At 39.2% G+C, this 17,294-nt stretch overlaps 1 protein-coding gene and 1 long non-coding RNA gene across 13 annotated transcripts in view; both read right to left on the bottom strand.

Annotated features, from left to right (window-relative positions):
- The window catches only part of LOC114599347 (uncharacterized), a 45,878-nt gene extending 41,279 nt beyond the window's left edge, over positions 1-4,599 (bottom strand). For 4 of the 5 annotated variants that reach the window (XR_013392970.1, XR_013392967.1, XR_013392969.1 and 1 more), the window contains exons 1-2: positions 3,129-3,762; positions 443-538 (exon numbers count right to left, since the gene is read on the bottom strand). This is a non-coding gene — a long non-coding RNA (uncharacterized LOC114599347). Of the gene's footprint in view, positions 1-442; positions 539-3,128 lie in introns of all 5 variants that reach the window. The other variant, XR_013392968.1, reaches the window with a different exon arrangement.
- A 551-nt stretch (positions 4,600-5,150) lies between these two features.
- The window catches only part of LOC114599340 (C4b-binding protein alpha chain-like), a 39,040-nt gene continuing 26,896 nt past the window's right edge, over positions 5,151-17,294 (bottom strand). For 4 of the 8 annotated variants that reach the window (XR_013392963.1, XR_013392964.1, XR_013392965.1 and 1 more), the window contains 2 exons: positions 10,170-10,236; positions 5,854-6,831 (listed from right to left, as the gene is read on the bottom strand). The gene's annotated coding sequence lies outside the window, so the exon portion shown is untranslated. Of the gene's footprint in view, positions 6,832-10,169; positions 10,237-12,194; positions 12,222-17,294 lie in introns of all 8 variants that reach the window. The other 4 variants (XR_013392959.1, XR_003707287.2, XR_013392961.1 and 1 more) reach the window with 2 other exon arrangements.

Genomic DNA, 17,294 nt, shown 5'->3' with positions numbered 1-17,294 from the left:
CTATATGGCACTGCTGTTTTACTTTTGTAAAAATGTGTGCTTTGTATGTAGTTTACAAATCATTCAGTTTTGCAACACCATCCATTCCCCAAACTCCATTTTATTTTTCTTTGTATTTTTTTTATGGAATGTAAAATCACATTGAGAATGATGGTGCCTATTAAAGTAAATGAATTCTATTGCAAAATAATACAAAACTGAATTTGTTGTCTCATTCCAATCTGTGTGCACATTTCCTAAGTTTCTAAGGAGATGCAAACAAAAATACACTTCCTTTTTTCTTTTTTGCAATAGCTGCTGGGGGGAGGGATACAATTTTAATCTGAAAAACAGATTAGTGCTATCAGAACTGAATCCAAGGCCCACTTTCCCAAAAATGCTATTTGTGTTTTCAGAAGCTTTCACATTCAAGTGTTAACAATTTATTGAACTTTGCACACACCTGTGGTTCTGCAGCCTTCTTTGGTATCGTCCTCAGTTCATTATTAAATAGGATGAGAAACCTGATAACAGCACCTCTCCAGTCAGAACTGTTAACCTGAAATTAATTTGGGGAAATTAATTCTAGAATTTTGTTGGAATATGCAATATTTTCACTAAAATTTGTTTATAACTAGCCATGACAACATGCAAACAGCTTTTCCAGTTTTTTTCTAGTTATGCAGCATGATGTACTTTAAAAACTGGTTCTCAGTCTCAGCATGTATCTCTGAGTTGCAATGGCAGGTGTTCTACTAGGCAGAAATTGGGAACCAGACAAAAAAAGGGGGGTGTTGGTCTTACCAGTAAGGAGTTCCTTTTCTACAGTGGTAAGGGTTGTCTGGATTTCTCTTTCCACTTCAGAAAACAGGACTTGCGCAAATCAGATATCTGCCATGCCCTGACTGGGAGAGAGCACCCTCCCTCAGTGCTGGGACATAGTCACGGGTCTACAGAGTATAGGTCCCTTGCTGTGTAGCTTACTTAGAAAAGTGTCCAACAGAAAAAACATGGACAGTAGAGAACAAAATAACATCCTCCAGAACAGAAGAAACGGACAAACCTACCCAAGTCCATTTTCAATCCATTCTCACCTGGCAGGTAAGCTACCCTCCTATCACTGACTATGCCCTGTCTGGGGGGAAAAGAGCAGCATTTCCTTGACTCCTGATAGTCTAGGGTCCAAGCTGTTCTTCCTACTCTACCTAACAAAAGTCAGGCAAATTTGAAGGTGTGGTTAGTGGATTATTTCCATGATTTCAGAATAGTGTTGAACTGCTCTTGTCTATTTCTAATCTAAGATCTCAACACTCTTGGGGTGTCTAAGAAAATCTAAGAAACTCATGATCACAAGAACTCGCATTTCATAGAAGAAAAATAAGATGCTTAGAAACCCCCCCCCCCTTCAAAAAAAAAGGCTAAACACATACAGTCTTGGGGAAAAGAAAGCACCCCCTCTTTGGATTCTGTGGTTTTACATAATGGCATAATAACAATCAGCTCCTTAGCAGGTTCTTAAACTTAGGTAAATACAACCTCAGATGAACAACCTGACATATTACACCATGTCATGATTTATTTAACAGAAATAAAGCTGTTCCCATGACTGTACACTACCCTTGCAACAGAGAAAACCCCCAGTAAATTTCCCCCCTAAAAAAGGAGCTTACTCCCTTCATCTAAACAACAAAAGCATGTATATTAGTAACTTCATTTTATTTTTAAATTTAATTGGATGCTGGGGGCATGGGGAGTTGGTTTAACAGGTGTTACACTGGGATCCCAACTATCATTTGAAGAGCAAGATATGGTCTTGAAGCCAAAAAAGATCTGGATGATGAACTGCTGTTCCTTGCTGCTGAATGGCTCTTTTAGTTAGTATCTGCATGGCTCCACCTGACTTGATTTTAGGCCTGAAATCCAAGCCCTCTTTGCCCAATTCAAGGCTGCTATCACTACTATTACCACCACCAGATGTACTACCTACCATTCATCAGAAGGTCTGAGCACAGGTTACAACAAATTAAAAACAGCTGAAACAGATTATAATCACAAGAATAGGAAGGGCCTGAAAACACACAATGTCGAAGGCCAGAAATCTAGTGAGGAAGCCAGACCCACCAGGGGTGTGGAATTCCACAACTTGGAGGCTGCCACAAAGAATGCCCTCTCCCAGGCCACCACCCCTGAACTTTTGAGAGTGATCTGTATACTCTCAAATCTCATATTCAAAACACTCTGGCTAGATTTTGAGGGGCCTAGATTAGTACAGTACAGCCAAGGGCTGTTGACACATTTCAACTTCACTTAAATTTGCACAGCAATTCTGCCTCACACTATTTAACGCAAAATGGTAAATGGAAACAACAGCTGTAAGGAGGTGGGATGAAAACATACCAAAATGCTTGAGATATTGCATATTACTCCACTTGGCATACTACAGACTTGTGTTTACCCTGCAAACAGATGTGCATAGGAAACTTTGGATTTTCTTCTTGGGGTTGGTTTTTTCTTTAGGTGTTTTAATTTAATTCTTGCTATTAGAAGGCAAGAGTTGGAATACTGATAGCTGCTGAAAAGCAGAAACTGAGAAACCCAGGACTATTTTCTTACAGTAATTTAGCAGAGGCATTTCCCACCCTCTCTTCAAAACAAGCAAAGACAGTTCATACTGAAAGGTCTTAATGTGAGAAAAATCTGTGCTGCAAATGCTTCCTTCAGTAGATTTTGTGGATGAGTCTTGAGTGTGTTTCACAACAACCCTGCCATGTAGGTGGCAAGTATTGCTATTCCTAACTTGCAAAAGGGGGTCAGAGAGACCAGTTCTACTTAAAGGGAGACCCACTCAAATTAATTTAGAAGGTGACCCACAATAATTTTATTGTTTAAAATTCCTACTGCAGGAATATATGCTTTCAGCTCTTTCGTATTTTAGTTGAAAGGAACCTTGAGTCCCGCTAGGGAAAAAGGCAGAAAATAAATAACAACTAAATAAATAAATAAATCTACTAGTACTAATAATAATGGCAGCCATGTAATGCAATCTAGCATTATTGTCCTTACAATGTAGGGAGATCCGTGATGCAATCCAATGTTTCACAACCAGCATGGGGCGGGGAGAGGTTGACAGAAAATAGCTTGCAACAGACCTGTAGCTGGCAGAATGCAGGAACCCTTCAATCCAGCCACTCGAAGCTCTCATCCCAAGGAAAGGCGAGAAGAGAAGAACCTGACGACGCCCCGCCGCTCCTCCTGGCGGCAGCTGAGGGACGCAGAGACGGGAAACGTCAGCGCGGTCCGCCACAGAGATAATAAAGACAGAGTGGACTTCACTGCCTTGAGAAGGTATTTCCGGGTTCACGCGGAGCCGTGATTTTTACACTTCAGAATCCAAGATTCTACAGTGACAGTGGCAGGGCAATAAAATAGACCCAACAGATAGAGGAGGAGAGGAACAGGCCAGAGATTTAATTTTCTTCCATTTGTATTCCAGATGGAGTTTACTGCACTTAATAGAAAAGCAATAGTGTTATTTAAAAAATAAAATAAACAGATTTTCCACATCAGCATTGGTTTACTAATGAGCTCAGATATGAACATGGTAGACATCAAAATAATCACAGTTCAACTCTCCCAACCCGACCCGACCCTTCTTACTGCACCTCCGCAAACAAAGCAATTTTGTGTTTTCTGCTTCTTTTACTACTGTTCTTTCCTCCAAATTTCTTCCTCCAATAACTTTTGAAAGAGTGATCAAGGCTTGGATTAGCAGAGAGCCCCACCCCACCCCACCCCACCCAGAATAAAAGAATACCTAAAACCTGAAAGCGAGAAACATGCACACATAGTTTTTCCTCTGTGTTTTCAGCAATTCACCAATGGGGTAGGGGATGGAAGCCACAGTGGTTCTACTTACTAGGGTTGTAGATCTGCTAAAACCATGTTTAAAGATGCGAGATGCATTTTCATGATGAGAATCTAATACACACTGACTGGGCTTTCAAAATGCTTTTGATAAAGTTCCTTATCGAAGACGAGAGTGCACCAAAAAACAGAAGTAAAATTAAAAGGGTATTCATGCATAGAGATCTGTTCACTGGAAAGGCTCCAAAGCCCAACCAGACCTACAAAGGAAGGCCACCTGTTGCCCATATTCCCCAAACATCACTGACAGATGTAAATCATTAGAATTAGCCAACATATTCAAATTCAAATCGTAGCAATAGACCCTGCTTCACTATTATACATGCCATATGCATGTTGCTGTTTCACTTTGGAAGCCTTTTTAGCTGAAGAGTAGGTAAAAATGCTTACTACTAATACTAATAATTAACATTTGCAGTCAAATATTGATATAGCTGGAAAGGCACAACTTTCGTAGAAATGGATTAAAGTGGGATAGATCAATTTGTAGAACATGAGACTCTTAATCTCAGGGTCTGGGTTTGAGCCTCACAATGGGCAAAAAGATTGCTGCATTGCAGGGGGTTGGACTCGAGGACCTACTTTCCAATTCTAAGATTCTATGATTCAACTGAGCTTGATCTCTATGGGTTGGAGATTAAAATGATGTTTTATGGATAGTAGCTTTCACTGCATGTAGCTGACCACTAGATAGCAGCAAAGCCTTTATTTTGGCATCTGGGTAGTCTTTTTGAATGCAATGTTTCTTTGGTTTATTTTTCCGACTCTACTGGGTGTTCAGTAGTCAGGGTTTTAATCCTTCACTGCCTTCTGATTCCAATAATTACCCTTCCTATCCTGATCCAATAATTCTTCTTTCCCACATATCCACAAATTTATTTTCCTGATAGCTTCAAATCCTTGTCCACCAACATGTTTGTACATGTGCTATTACTCTCCAAAATTTAAATTGACTACACATGGTAATCTCTGGGTATAATGGGTCCCTGCCATGTGTAGGGTTATGTAAAGAAAGTTTTGATTTTAGCCTTGTGACAGTGTTTCAGTGGACAGTTTTTTATATGACTGCACCTTATAGAATCATAGAATTGTAGAATAAGTTGCAGCTTATTTGCAGGGACAGGGGAGTGGGCCTTTTGCTCCTCTGCAAATCAGCTATAAAATTAAATGAAAAATCTAGTAACTAGCAAAAACTACAGACCAAAGGACAGTACTGTAATATGAAAATGTGATTATATATATATATATAATTTATTAAATTTATTAGTCACTTGTCACCCAAAAGTCTCCAAGTGACTTAAAGAGCTCAATTAGGGTGCGGTGAAAGAAAGCAAAAATGAAAACATTTAAAAGGAACAGGAGCAAATCAACATATGCCATTGAAGTTTTTAGCAATTTATACTTTCTCAACGAGAAGCATATTATATGTCAGACAGTTATTCCTAATGGTTTAAATAACAGTATTTATGCAATAAGATTAGTTTTACAGAGTCTGCTTCTACTTAGGATTTTTAAAAATACAGGTATTCATGTTATTTAAAAACCATATGGCACAAATGTGGCATTGTTCCTTTAAGGGAGCAGGTGAAGGCTGCCCCAGGTAATATACAGATGAGATCTGAGGGGAGTGTATCATATCTTTGGGCCAGTGGGGTTATAATAGCATTCCAGACATTTTGTGTGTAAATGTTTTGAAATTTTAATGTCATATAATATGCCTCAGCATAATTCAGCAGAGAATTATGTAGTAGGGAGAAATTTCCTTTAAAGGAAAATGGGTTAAGTTGGAAGAATTAACACAGGCTACTATCCTGGAAAGAGTAGCGCACTTTGTTCTAGGTGGAATCCGATAAAGCTTTTTTCTAAAGGAATTAGAATTAACTTTCATCTGTAGGAGATTGAAAATGACATCGTTGAAGCTGAGGATTTACTGGTGATCTGTGGTATGTATTGTTGTTTTGCATATGGCTGAAAACTTACGTTAGTATATTAGGATTTCATTTGTGGTGCAGACTACTGTTGCACGATTCTCACACAGTATCATTTTAGTCAAGGACTAGTAACTGCCTAAAAAGGTACAGGGACACACACTATCTACACACCATTTATAAAGCAGAGATTTAACATATCACATTGATACATATGCATGATATTTCCTACAATCCAAAATCTTTGATTCACAAAAGTACAAAATTATCTTCATCAATTTATACAATTCAGATTTAAAGCAGTGGTCAGTATAAACCAAGTGCATCTCAAACATGAAGTCTTACCCCAGAATGGCTTTTGTGAACTTCTAAAATCCAAAGAGATTTTGAAAAAAGCAGCCGAGTATTGTTCTGGAAAACCATCATGGATAGTAATGACATTCTGCTGTTTACAACAGAAGGATTACTACTGTATTTTGATATACTGTATTGGATTGTAAGAGATTTTTAATTAATTCAAGGTAACCCCTTTTCATGACAACGGAGACTGACAGCGAAGCAGTCTCAAAGTGAATACAGCCCTGCTTTGGGTTTCTTCTGCTCTATAGAATTTAATGATGTGTTCAACATCTTTATGCTATACATTTCTCTAACAGCAGAAGACAGTGACAGTGCAGTTGAGCATATACACAGTGTAATGACATGATTGCATGGGGTAAGTTGCAATGACTAGACATTAAGGAGAAGAAAGAATAAAAGTCAGAACAGATGTGGCATTTTCAGAGATAACCTGGATTTCTTTTAACATTTAGTTCCATCCTTAGAGGCTGTTGGGGAATGCAGCAGTTTGTTCATATAGAATTCGACAAGGTGCTGCCACAGCAGCATTTGTCATTACACAAGTCACTTTTCCAAAGAGGTATGAAGATTCAGGAGAGCTTAAGCATCTTTGGTATTCTAGTATACTTGGTGTATCATCTTAGCAGTTGTTTTAGAATAGCTAGAGTAAATGAAAAAAGAAAATAAGATTTTAAGCTTCGTATAGCTCCTACAATTAACTGCAAGTCCTATACTTTAGCTTGAGGAAAGTAACAACAAAACAGTACACTTTTAAGGGCGAGTAAAATAATTTTGCCACATTAGTACTATTTTTGCCAAAAGTTCTACTTTTGGGTTTTTTCCAGAGCAACTGAGTTAGTAACTTAGAGCATGATTCAACCTACAAGCCCTGCTAGAACAAGGATAGTTCAGTTGGTTAGAGCATCGTTCTGATAACGCCATGGTTGTAGGATCAAGGGGCTGAACTAGATTATCCTCAGGGTCCTTTACCACCCCACAGTTCTATGATAATGACACTGGGCAAGCTCCTGACTCTTAGGTATCCTATTTCTCAGGGATGTTATGTTACTGTTAATTTATATGCCGCCTTTCAGCCAAAAGACATACCCAGGGTAATTGTTGCAAGGCTAACACTCTCTCAGATTCCTGGAGTAACCTCAAAACTTCTAACTCTGAGAACTCGAGTAAAGACACAGAATACAGTCATACCTCTGTTTATGTATCCCTCCGGATACGTAAACTTCAGGTTGTGAACACGGCAAACCCGGAAGTGTATACTTCCAGGTTTCGCTGCATGAGCATGCACACAAGCACTGAATCGCGCTGCATGCATGTACAGAAGGGCGCCTCTGGTTACGGACTTTTCGGGATATGGCCAGGCCTCCGGAATGGATCCTGTCTGTAACCAGAGGTACCACTGTATAACTTTGTACTGTGAAAGATTCTATAGAAACAGCAGAATAGATATTCCAGTATCCAATTGTGGGATGTAATCCATTGGTACAGTTAAGTGCAACATTCCTTATTTCCCTAGAGTGGGCACAGGCAGGGGGACATCCAGTCAGTGTAACTTCCTGTTCCACTGATCTGGAGCATCCTCCCCCTGCATGTGACCTGGAAGATGGACATGGCGCTGGCTGAGTCACGCAGCCATTTCCTCAGTCCTTTCTTGCTCTCTTGCTTGCTGATCTTTTGCTGCCATGCTGCTCTCCGGCAGCTATTTTGTTATCTTAATGTAATTTTGCACTTGAGTTCAATCTCCATATGAGACAAACTCAGAATTTCTTGTGTGACTATTAAGTAAAGCCTGCCTTTCAGGGATCAAATCATGAACTGAAATGTGAGTAAACTTTTTGTTACTTTACTCAGAAAGACTCTTGTGTCTTTATTCTTGTAAGAGGGATTAAAGGGGACACCAGGAAATAATCTTAACTAAGGGATTCAAACAAATCTGCAAACTAGCTTCCAGCTATATTGAGGGGAAATAGCTCTGCTACATCACTCACTAGTGTGAGTGAAGAAGGATAATACTTATTCAATATATCCTTTCCTACTATCCTTAACATTCCCACACTAATTACCATATTTTTCGCTCTATAAGACGCACCAGACCATAAGACGCACCTAGTTTTTGGAGGAGGAAAACAAGGAAAAAATATTCCGAATCCCAGAAGCCAGAACAGCAAGAGGGATTGCTGCGCAGTGAAAGCAGTGATCCCTCTTGCTGTTCTGGCTTCTGGGATAGCTGAGCAGCCTGGATTCGCTCCATAAGACGCACACACATTTCCCCTTACTTTTTAGGAGGGAAAAAGTGAGTCTTATAGAGCAAAAAAATACGGTACCTCATAGGGCTGTTGAGGGGATAAAATGGAGAGAGGGGAAACCATGTACTGCACCATGAACTACTTGAATGAAAGGTGGAATATAAATGAAATAAATAAATGAATAAAGCTAACCAACAACATAAACTGTGATAGTTCTACCTGCAGGTGCATGTAATTAAACCATGGTTATAGTGTCCAGTTTTTAAGAAAAAAAGCTTGGGATGAAACAATTTAGAGCAGACATGGGGAGAGGTGCTTAACTCTTACCAGTTCTGCTGCTTTCCTACCTCAAATCCCTGCCTCTACCCCACAGAGAGTTCAGATTCCAGTTTTTATTTAGGGCAGAGAAGTAGTAGGAAGGGTTCAGCGTCTCCTTTTTTTCTTTATATTGCCCCATTCCAAAATATTTTATTTTAAAACAGCTGTTAGATTTAATTACATGCTTCACATGCAAATGCTTAGTTCAGCCCAGAGTCTTCCATTTAAGTATTAGTATTGTAGGGATTTAATTTTAAATGTATTTATTTAATTTTATTTATATATGATAATGATTTTCACATTCATAACTATACGTACATTTTAAGGTCAAATAAACACTCTGAAATAGAGGCTTGCAGAACTCTCAAAATAATGCTTACTATATTATAAATGTAACCCAACTAGGTGGGCTGGAGGGAGGCTATAGGCTTGTCTGATAACATTTTTATCATGCAATTAGATCTACGGCATGTGTTTATGCTGAATATCTACAATAAAGCCTTGTTTTAACAAACAATGGGTTAAATGTTAAAGATTAAAAACACTTGTTTCAGCATTATAAATTTTTTTTGTTGTTTCTTGAATCTGTAGCTTTCCCTGGCATTTAATATTGTGGGGGCTAAAATATCAAGGGCCCACAAGCTTAATACAGTGGTACCTTGGGTTACAAACACCTTGAGTTACAAACACTTCGTGTTACAGATTCCACTAACCCGGAAGCAGTACCTCAGGTTAAGAACTTTGCCCCAGGATGAGAACAGAAATCATGTGCTGGCGGCGCAATGGCAGCAGGAGGCCCCATTAGCTAAAGTGGTACTTCAGGTTAAGAATGGTTTCAGGTTAAGAACGGACCTCCGAAATGAATTAAGTTCGTAACCACTGTACAGGTTACATACGCTTCAGGTTACATATGCTTCAGGTTACAGACTCCACTAACCCAGAAATAGTGCTTCAGGTTAAGAACTTTGCTTCAGGTTAAGAACGGACCTCCGGAACGAATTTAGTACTTAACCCGATGTACCACTGTATAGGAAAATTAAAAAGACCCTGGAAAAGTAAGCATGTATGCTCCTCAGATTTCATCAGTTAAATCACCTAAAGGATTATTCAGTCATCAACTAACTGAAGTGATTGAATCACCAAGCTCTTATGTGCACAGGAGTGGGCTGCCTTACTTTTTTTCATTAGCAGTGCCTTATGCTATTTTGGAGGACCTGCACCCCATTTAGGTGTGGGCTTTCTGGGAGCTATAAGGCTTTATCCCCAAAAGAAAGTGCTTAAAAGCCACTGAATGCATACACACTTTCTCAGATAAGAGATCTGGTCCCCCAGGCCCCCTTTTCTGTGTACATAATGTGTGTGGTGGTCCTTAGAGGTGCAAAGAAGAAAGGAGAGTAAGAGGTTGGTAAAGTCTTACCTTTATCCGGAACACAAGGCCGTGTAAACCGATTGGGCTGGCAGCCATAAGAAAATAAGCAAACATGCTTTAAAAAAAACAAAAAACAAAAAACAGGAAAAAGTCACCTTAAGAACCCATTCACTGGTTTACTTTGAGATAGTAAAGAACAGAATGCACATGGTGATTTCACCACATTTATTTTCAAATATGCGAAACCATTTGAAATAGCTGCTTTGCCATGATTTCCAGAGATACTACTTCATAGACAATATTGTGTGAATTCACCATAATTTTGTAACCATATGGTAAAAACCATAAAACTTCCTTGTATTGTTTCTTCTGGATGGAAAAAATACAGCAAAGGAATTTAAAACAAGAATGAATATTCTGTACAACAATAAAGCTCCTGAACAAACATTGAATAATATTGTAGTTTGCTTCAAGAAATGATTGGAAAACCATCCATGAGGCAATACAACTGAGACTATTATTCAAATTTTGGAAAGAGGCAATGTTGATTCTAATAATTGAATCAGGGAAACATTGCCCACACCCTGAGTTTTACAAACGAGATTAGAAAAGAGTGCCCTATTCATTGCCTATTGGAGTCTGGAACTTGAGACCCCAGGGCCAAGCGTGACCCTTGAGGCCTTATCTGCCAGGCCACAGCCCCACATTCTAGTGCCATTGCCTGCTTGAAATGATACCTCTGTCTTTGCTGGATGGTGAGATATACTTGTAAGAAATCACTGGGTTTTTTGCATGACTGGATTGTGGAACATTTGAACAGGTGTCTGAAAGCAGTTTTGGGGGGGAGCACAGCAGATAAACTGAAGATTAAGACAGGATTGAGATTCTGTGAGTGTCTATTGTTTTGAAAAGAGGTATTCAACTGGATCTGGAGATATTTAAACTCATTCTGAAAGTCCAAATTTGTAACTTGGGGATCCTCCTAGACTTAGTGTTATTTATGGAAGCAAAGGGAACAGAAGTGCCTAAGAGTATGTTTCATCAATTTTGACTGATGTGCCAGCAACATTTGAACCCAACCCATTGGACCTATTTGCTTCTGAGCCCAAATAAAGTTTGGGTTTTGACTTTTACAACACTAAATGTTTTGTGGTCGAGTCACTTATCGGACTGCCTATGCCAGGCATGGGAAACCTCCAGCATGTGGACCAATCTTGGTCTATCAGGTCTGATTTGGTTTGTGAGGCCATTTCCCCCAAACCACACCCACTTGTTAATCAACTGTTTGTTGCAGAGGTAGGATTCAGTCCTACTGGGCACTATTTTGCAAGTTCTTTCCCTGTGGGGAAAATACTAGTAATGCATACTCATCCCCTCCCCACCAGCCTGCAGGTCAACTTTGACAGGTAATTGGAAGCAGCCACCTGTCAAAGTTAGCCCACGGAGTGGGAGGAAATGAAGATCTTTTCCACTGAGCCACAAGCTTTCTCCACCTTGAACATCTATTGACAGTTACAGAAGCCCTATTTGAATGCTCACCAGCGGAGTCAGGTAGGTTGGTGGGCAGAACACAGAGAATTTATGACAGTGGGCCCAAGGATACAAAACTCTCTACCATGGGAGACGCAGGCTTTGAAAACATTTCTGATGCAGACCATTTTTTAAGTAAGAGGTTATGGTTTTATTGCGTTATTCTAATAGCCATGGTTTGGATTTTATGCTGAATTGACAGATTAAATTAAACCAATTTTATGGCAGAACTTTATTGGAATGATGGAACCTCCATCACACCTTCACCTCAAGTTCATTTCTATTACACCCCATATTGCTGCCTTAGCAACCATTTGCTCTTTTCCTCATCAGGAAAAAAATGCCAGTGCCTGTTTGCATTTGTTCCTCTAGACAAAGTAAACTAGTTGAAATGTGAAAGTTAAAAATGCTTAACATCTGTTGAATAGTGCTCAGCTTTCCTATTGTAAAAGTGTGTAGACCCTGCAAAACTCTGGTCCTTGCTTAAGAAATTTGAAAATGCATTTTCAGGTATTTCTTATTCAGTTTCAATAAATTACATACCAGCTATAAGCAGTACGAAGACAAAACCTAGAAGAGAGGGGAAATGATTCTGATAAGTGAGCTTCTCACAAAACTTTAATACTAATTAAAAGAAATGCTCATTCGCACTGGCAGTCACATCAGAAATAAATTTTAGCTGAAGCACTGCCAATGACTATTAATTTCACACTACAGCTGGTGGACGTATTTCAGGGCCAGAGTAGATGTGATGCTAAATGTGTCACGTTATTGGGTATTGTTCTTAAAAAGGAGGCATGGGGGTATTTTTTTGTCCACTTGTGTGGGGTGTAACCCTTTCCCCCTCTGGTACTGTCCTCATGAAAATTACTAGCTCAGTTATTAGCCCCACGAGGAAAGCACCAAGTGGCACCAATTACATGGTTTCAAAGGTATCTATTCCACCTTTTAAAGCATTGTAAAAATATTTCTGTAAGTCAAAACAATGTACAATCACTATAAGAACATTTCAATAGTATTAACAGCAAAGGATAAAAGCAGAACCAGGAGATTACAACTATCTTAATTAGTTACCACTGAAGGCCAGGAGAATTAAATGTGTTTAATTCGCACCTGAAGTCTATCAGGGATGCCACTCATATTTCAGGGGGGAATTTCAGAGATGGGGTGTTGCCACAGAGAAACTCTAAGTGGTGGGGCAAGAGGACTCCAAAGATGCAACCTATATTCAGGTTTGTATTGGAGGAGGCTGTCTTTCAGATATTTTAGTCTCAAAACACTTTAGAGCTATAAAGGTAAAACCAGCACCATAAGTTGAGTATGGAAACAAATCTGAAATCATTGCAACTGATGTAAAACCAGCATACTATGGTCTAAAAGCACATACCTGCCAACTATGTTTTGCAGCAGCTGCAGTTTCCGAAAACTTTTCAAGGGCAGCCCTACACCTGTAACTGACCAAGGTATGTGTCACCATGGCCAGAGCTATCTTTTCCAGAAAGGTAAGTAACTAGTACACCAGGCAAAACTATGTCACAACCCTGGAGCTGGATTCCTTCTCTTCAATGGATGAGGGCAAGAACTCTGAAGCAGAAGGGGAAAGACCTGTGGGACCAATCCTAGAAGCACTTCCATCAGATACGTCTGTTGTGCCAGTGCCGCTCCAATTTGAGGATACAGTGTTGCCATCTTCAGACTCTAAGGACTCCATCACAGAGGCCCCAGTTGAGACCAGGGTCTCCCCTACTCCACTGGAGTAGAAGACTGATGGAACAGGCTGGGGGCCTTTAATTGAAAAGCCACCTTCCAGTGAGACAGGGCTAGCAATGGGGCTGCTGCTGCTGCTGCTGCTGCTGCTGCTGCTGCTGCTGCTATATATGTCTTAGTCTCTGTTTGATGCTTGCTGAAATAACACTTTCTCCTCCTTCAGCAAGGTGGGTGGTGAGACCACATCTTACTCAAGTAAAGGAACAACTGGGAACTGACTTTAAGTACCTGCCTCAAAACTGACATCACATACAATGTAAAGTGTGAGATGGGTGGACATATTTTCTTATTGCCGGGGTGGGGGGGGGTAATGCTGCTGCAGACCAAATTTGGAACCCTGGTGGACCAAGTTTGGCCAGCAAGCTAAAGGCTCTCCACCTTGGTCCAATTCATTACTCCAAAGATCTACATGGTCACCTCAGTCCTTAATATCCAAAAAGAACCCAGGATCCAGTGAACAGGTGGTAAGTCTCAAGCCTCCAAGAAGCTTCTCTACATCTTAAGGTTGGAATACATGACTAGATATCATTGCAAATCCATCCATCCTTCTTATCAAACTCTGACATCCAAGTAAAATAGTAATTTTATCCACAAAATGAAACACAAACTAGGTTTATGACAGTGTATGCTCATGAATGTAGTAGTTCCTTCCCCATCTGGCCATTCGTTTCTGTTTATAATAGTCTAGTTTCTTTTTCAATGTGGCTTATAAAATGAAAGGTAGGAGAATACTATTTGCTTCTAATTGGTTTTAAATATTACACTTCTTAAAGAGTTGGTAGAATGGAAATTTACTTTACTTCAGACCAGGAATGGGGAACCTATGGACCTTCAAAGTTTGTTAGGATTTGTTACGAGTTGTAGTAGTCCAGTAACACGTGGAAGCCCTATTCCTGCTTTAGATTATCCACTGGTGTCAGGAACAGGTTCCCTAGCCACCTATCCTCTTTCCTAGCTCACTCACAGGGACTCTTAATTATTACAGAGGGTGCTCCCAGTGGCCTACTGCCAGGTGAACTGCCTATATGCATCAAACTCAAGCTAGTAATAGAAAGAAAATCTCCTGTATGAGGAAAAGCAAGAGTGACACCTGAAAAGTGACAGCAGTGTCAGATAAGTGTTGCTATATATCTACAACTTCATACGTACTCAGGTAACAAGATGGAAGTTTAGGTGACCATTGCTTCCCACCAATGTAGCGAATCTCAGATGGCCCTGCTAATGTATAGCCAGCAGAACATCGAATAGTAACTGTATCTCCAGGCTCATAGCTGGTTTTCTTCCCCCGGATTATTCTTGCATTACGGATAGACAGGTAATAAATGTCTGGTGAAGTTCTAACTGAAAACACAAACTATTATAAACATAACAAAGCAACACTAAAGCACACATTATTTTCCAAATATTTCATATTTTAGCTTAAAGTGTTGTTGTGGTTGGAAGGGCTGTAGCTCAGTGGTAGCACACTTACTTTGTATGCAAAAGATCCCATGTTTAATCTATGCTATCTAGGGCTGGGAATGCCCCCTGCCCAAAATACTGGAGAGCTGCTGCATGTCAGTATGGGTAATACTGACTTAAATGGCCCTATAGTCTGACTTCGTAAAAAAGGCACAATTTAATTTGCAACATGAAAAGTGTTTGTCACCAAAACATTAAGAAAACATTGCAATGTACAGGTGAAACTAAAAAAAATTAGAATATTGTGGAAAAGTTCGTTTATTTCAGCAATTCAACTTAAAAGGTGAAACTAATATATGAGATAGACTCATGACATGCAAAGAGAGATATGCATGCTTCTACTTCTCAGTGGTCCAATATTGCTCTATTTGCAATCCTTGTTTTGCTGATTTCATTTAATATTCTAATTTTCTGAGATTGTTAATTTGGGGTTTTCATCAGCTGTACGCCATAATGATCACAATTATAGCAAATAAAGGCTTTACATATTTCTCTTTGCATGTCATGAGTCTATCTCATATATTAGTTTCACCTTTTAAGCTGAATTACTGAAATAAATGAACTTTTCCACGATATTCTAATTTTTCAAGTTTCACCTGTATAGTGTTGTAAATTCTTAATTCTTGGTTTGTATACAAAAATCCTATATATATATATATATATATATATATATATATATATATATATATATATGCTTTCGTAGATTTTCACGGGTATAGGAATGCAGGTTTTGGTGTCCTCGGGTGTCTTCCCGTGTAAAAGTTGGGGTGTCTAGGCGACGTTTCGACGAGGTCTCACTCGTCATCTTCAGGCTGGTGCTTTCGGCTTCTTTAACTAACAGCCTGGATAAACATAAGTGCCACAATTCCACAAAGGAGGAGTGACCACTTAAAATGCCCATTCTTGTGTTGCCACCTCCAACACCTCCCCCAGAGGTGGGTACACTGAGGAGGTCTCTGATTATAACTACAGGGTCCATGAAAGTTCATATGAGGTGACGAAAGCCCCTAAGGTATTGAGGTTCTGAGCAATGTAAGGTTTTATGGCTCAAAATTAGCCATCATCCTTCCTCTACCATCAAGTTGTCAGTAACAAAGTTCATTGAGTTCTATTTCTTTTTATATACTGATCCGATTTGATGTCTCTCCCATTCTTTCAGTTTCTGGAATTGTAGTATATTCAATAATGAGCAAAATAAAAATCCCAACTGACTGTTTTTGAGCAATGTTGTGCTGCGTATACTCCCAGATTAGTTAATTCAAAAGGAAAGGATGCAACTCTCTGCTTTAATCCCATGCAATACATTTCCTTGACAGTAGGCAGACACCATACCACTTTAAACAATTGTTCTGATTAGTTCTACGTTTCCCCTAGACCATCCTTTGAACGTAAGGCAAAGCAATGCCTTTTGAATCCAGCTAGCAATTACCAGTAATCAGTGTAACTCCTCTTGCATTATATGTGAGCACAAACATAGGGAGGTATTAAAGTAGCAGCCCTATGATGAGGTATTAATTTTGTGGTAAATAAACACAGAAATCACTGAATACCCCAAAGCTATATTTATACCTACAGAAACATGCTTGCACAGGAGGATACCAGGAATTGTAGCCTTGGCATGCTACATTCATCTCCATGGTTTCATCAGGAAAAGAATACTGCTTATTACAGGCTACAACAACACTTGTTCCAATCCTATACTGATGTCGCAATGGACGCACAGTCCCACTTGGAATTAATGGGGCACCGCATAAACCTGGATCAACTGCAACAAAAAAGTCCCCACAAAAATTGTAAAAATAAACATTGTGTTCCATGAGGGAAGATGAAATATAAATGTAAACAAACAAACTTGTTCTAGCTAATTAAAGATGAGAACTTACAAGAGGGAAACTGAAAGAAGAACTGGCCCTTTATAAACAACACACATTCCTCAAAGTGCATTCCGCCAGGATGTCAAATATTCTTTTAACCATTCAACAGTCACACATACTTTGTTAATGCTATTCAACAAGATAAAAGTAGGAGAGAATTTGGGAGATGTCCCTTCTGATGTTGAATTTATAAAGTGAAAAGCACATGTCCACATTTAGTAAACCATCTTTTATCACTGACTGAGGAAGCATAATTGTTATTTGAATGCTTTGATATTCTTACTTTCTTTACATGAAGGCAGCGCAGGATACCAGCTACTGTTCGCTCCGCATTTAATCAAATAATTTCCCATCAGAAAATATCCAGTTTTGCATTCAAATATAATAGTGTTGCCATATGTATACGAATGTCCAAATCCGCTTAATATTAATCCATGTTCAACTACTGGATCTTTACATTTCACCACTATAAGCAGACAGGAATATTAAAAAACAAAAACTAAGAAATAGAACATTGCATATAGTTTATTTACATTTTCTC

The sequence above is a fragment of the Podarcis muralis genome, chromosome 5, assembly GCF_964188315.1.
Source record: "Podarcis muralis chromosome 5, rPodMur119.hap1.1, whole genome shotgun sequence".
NCBI lineage: Eukaryota > Metazoa > Chordata > Lepidosauria > Squamata > Lacertidae > Podarcis > Podarcis muralis.
This window is presented reverse-complemented; position numbering and strand designations above follow the sequence as displayed.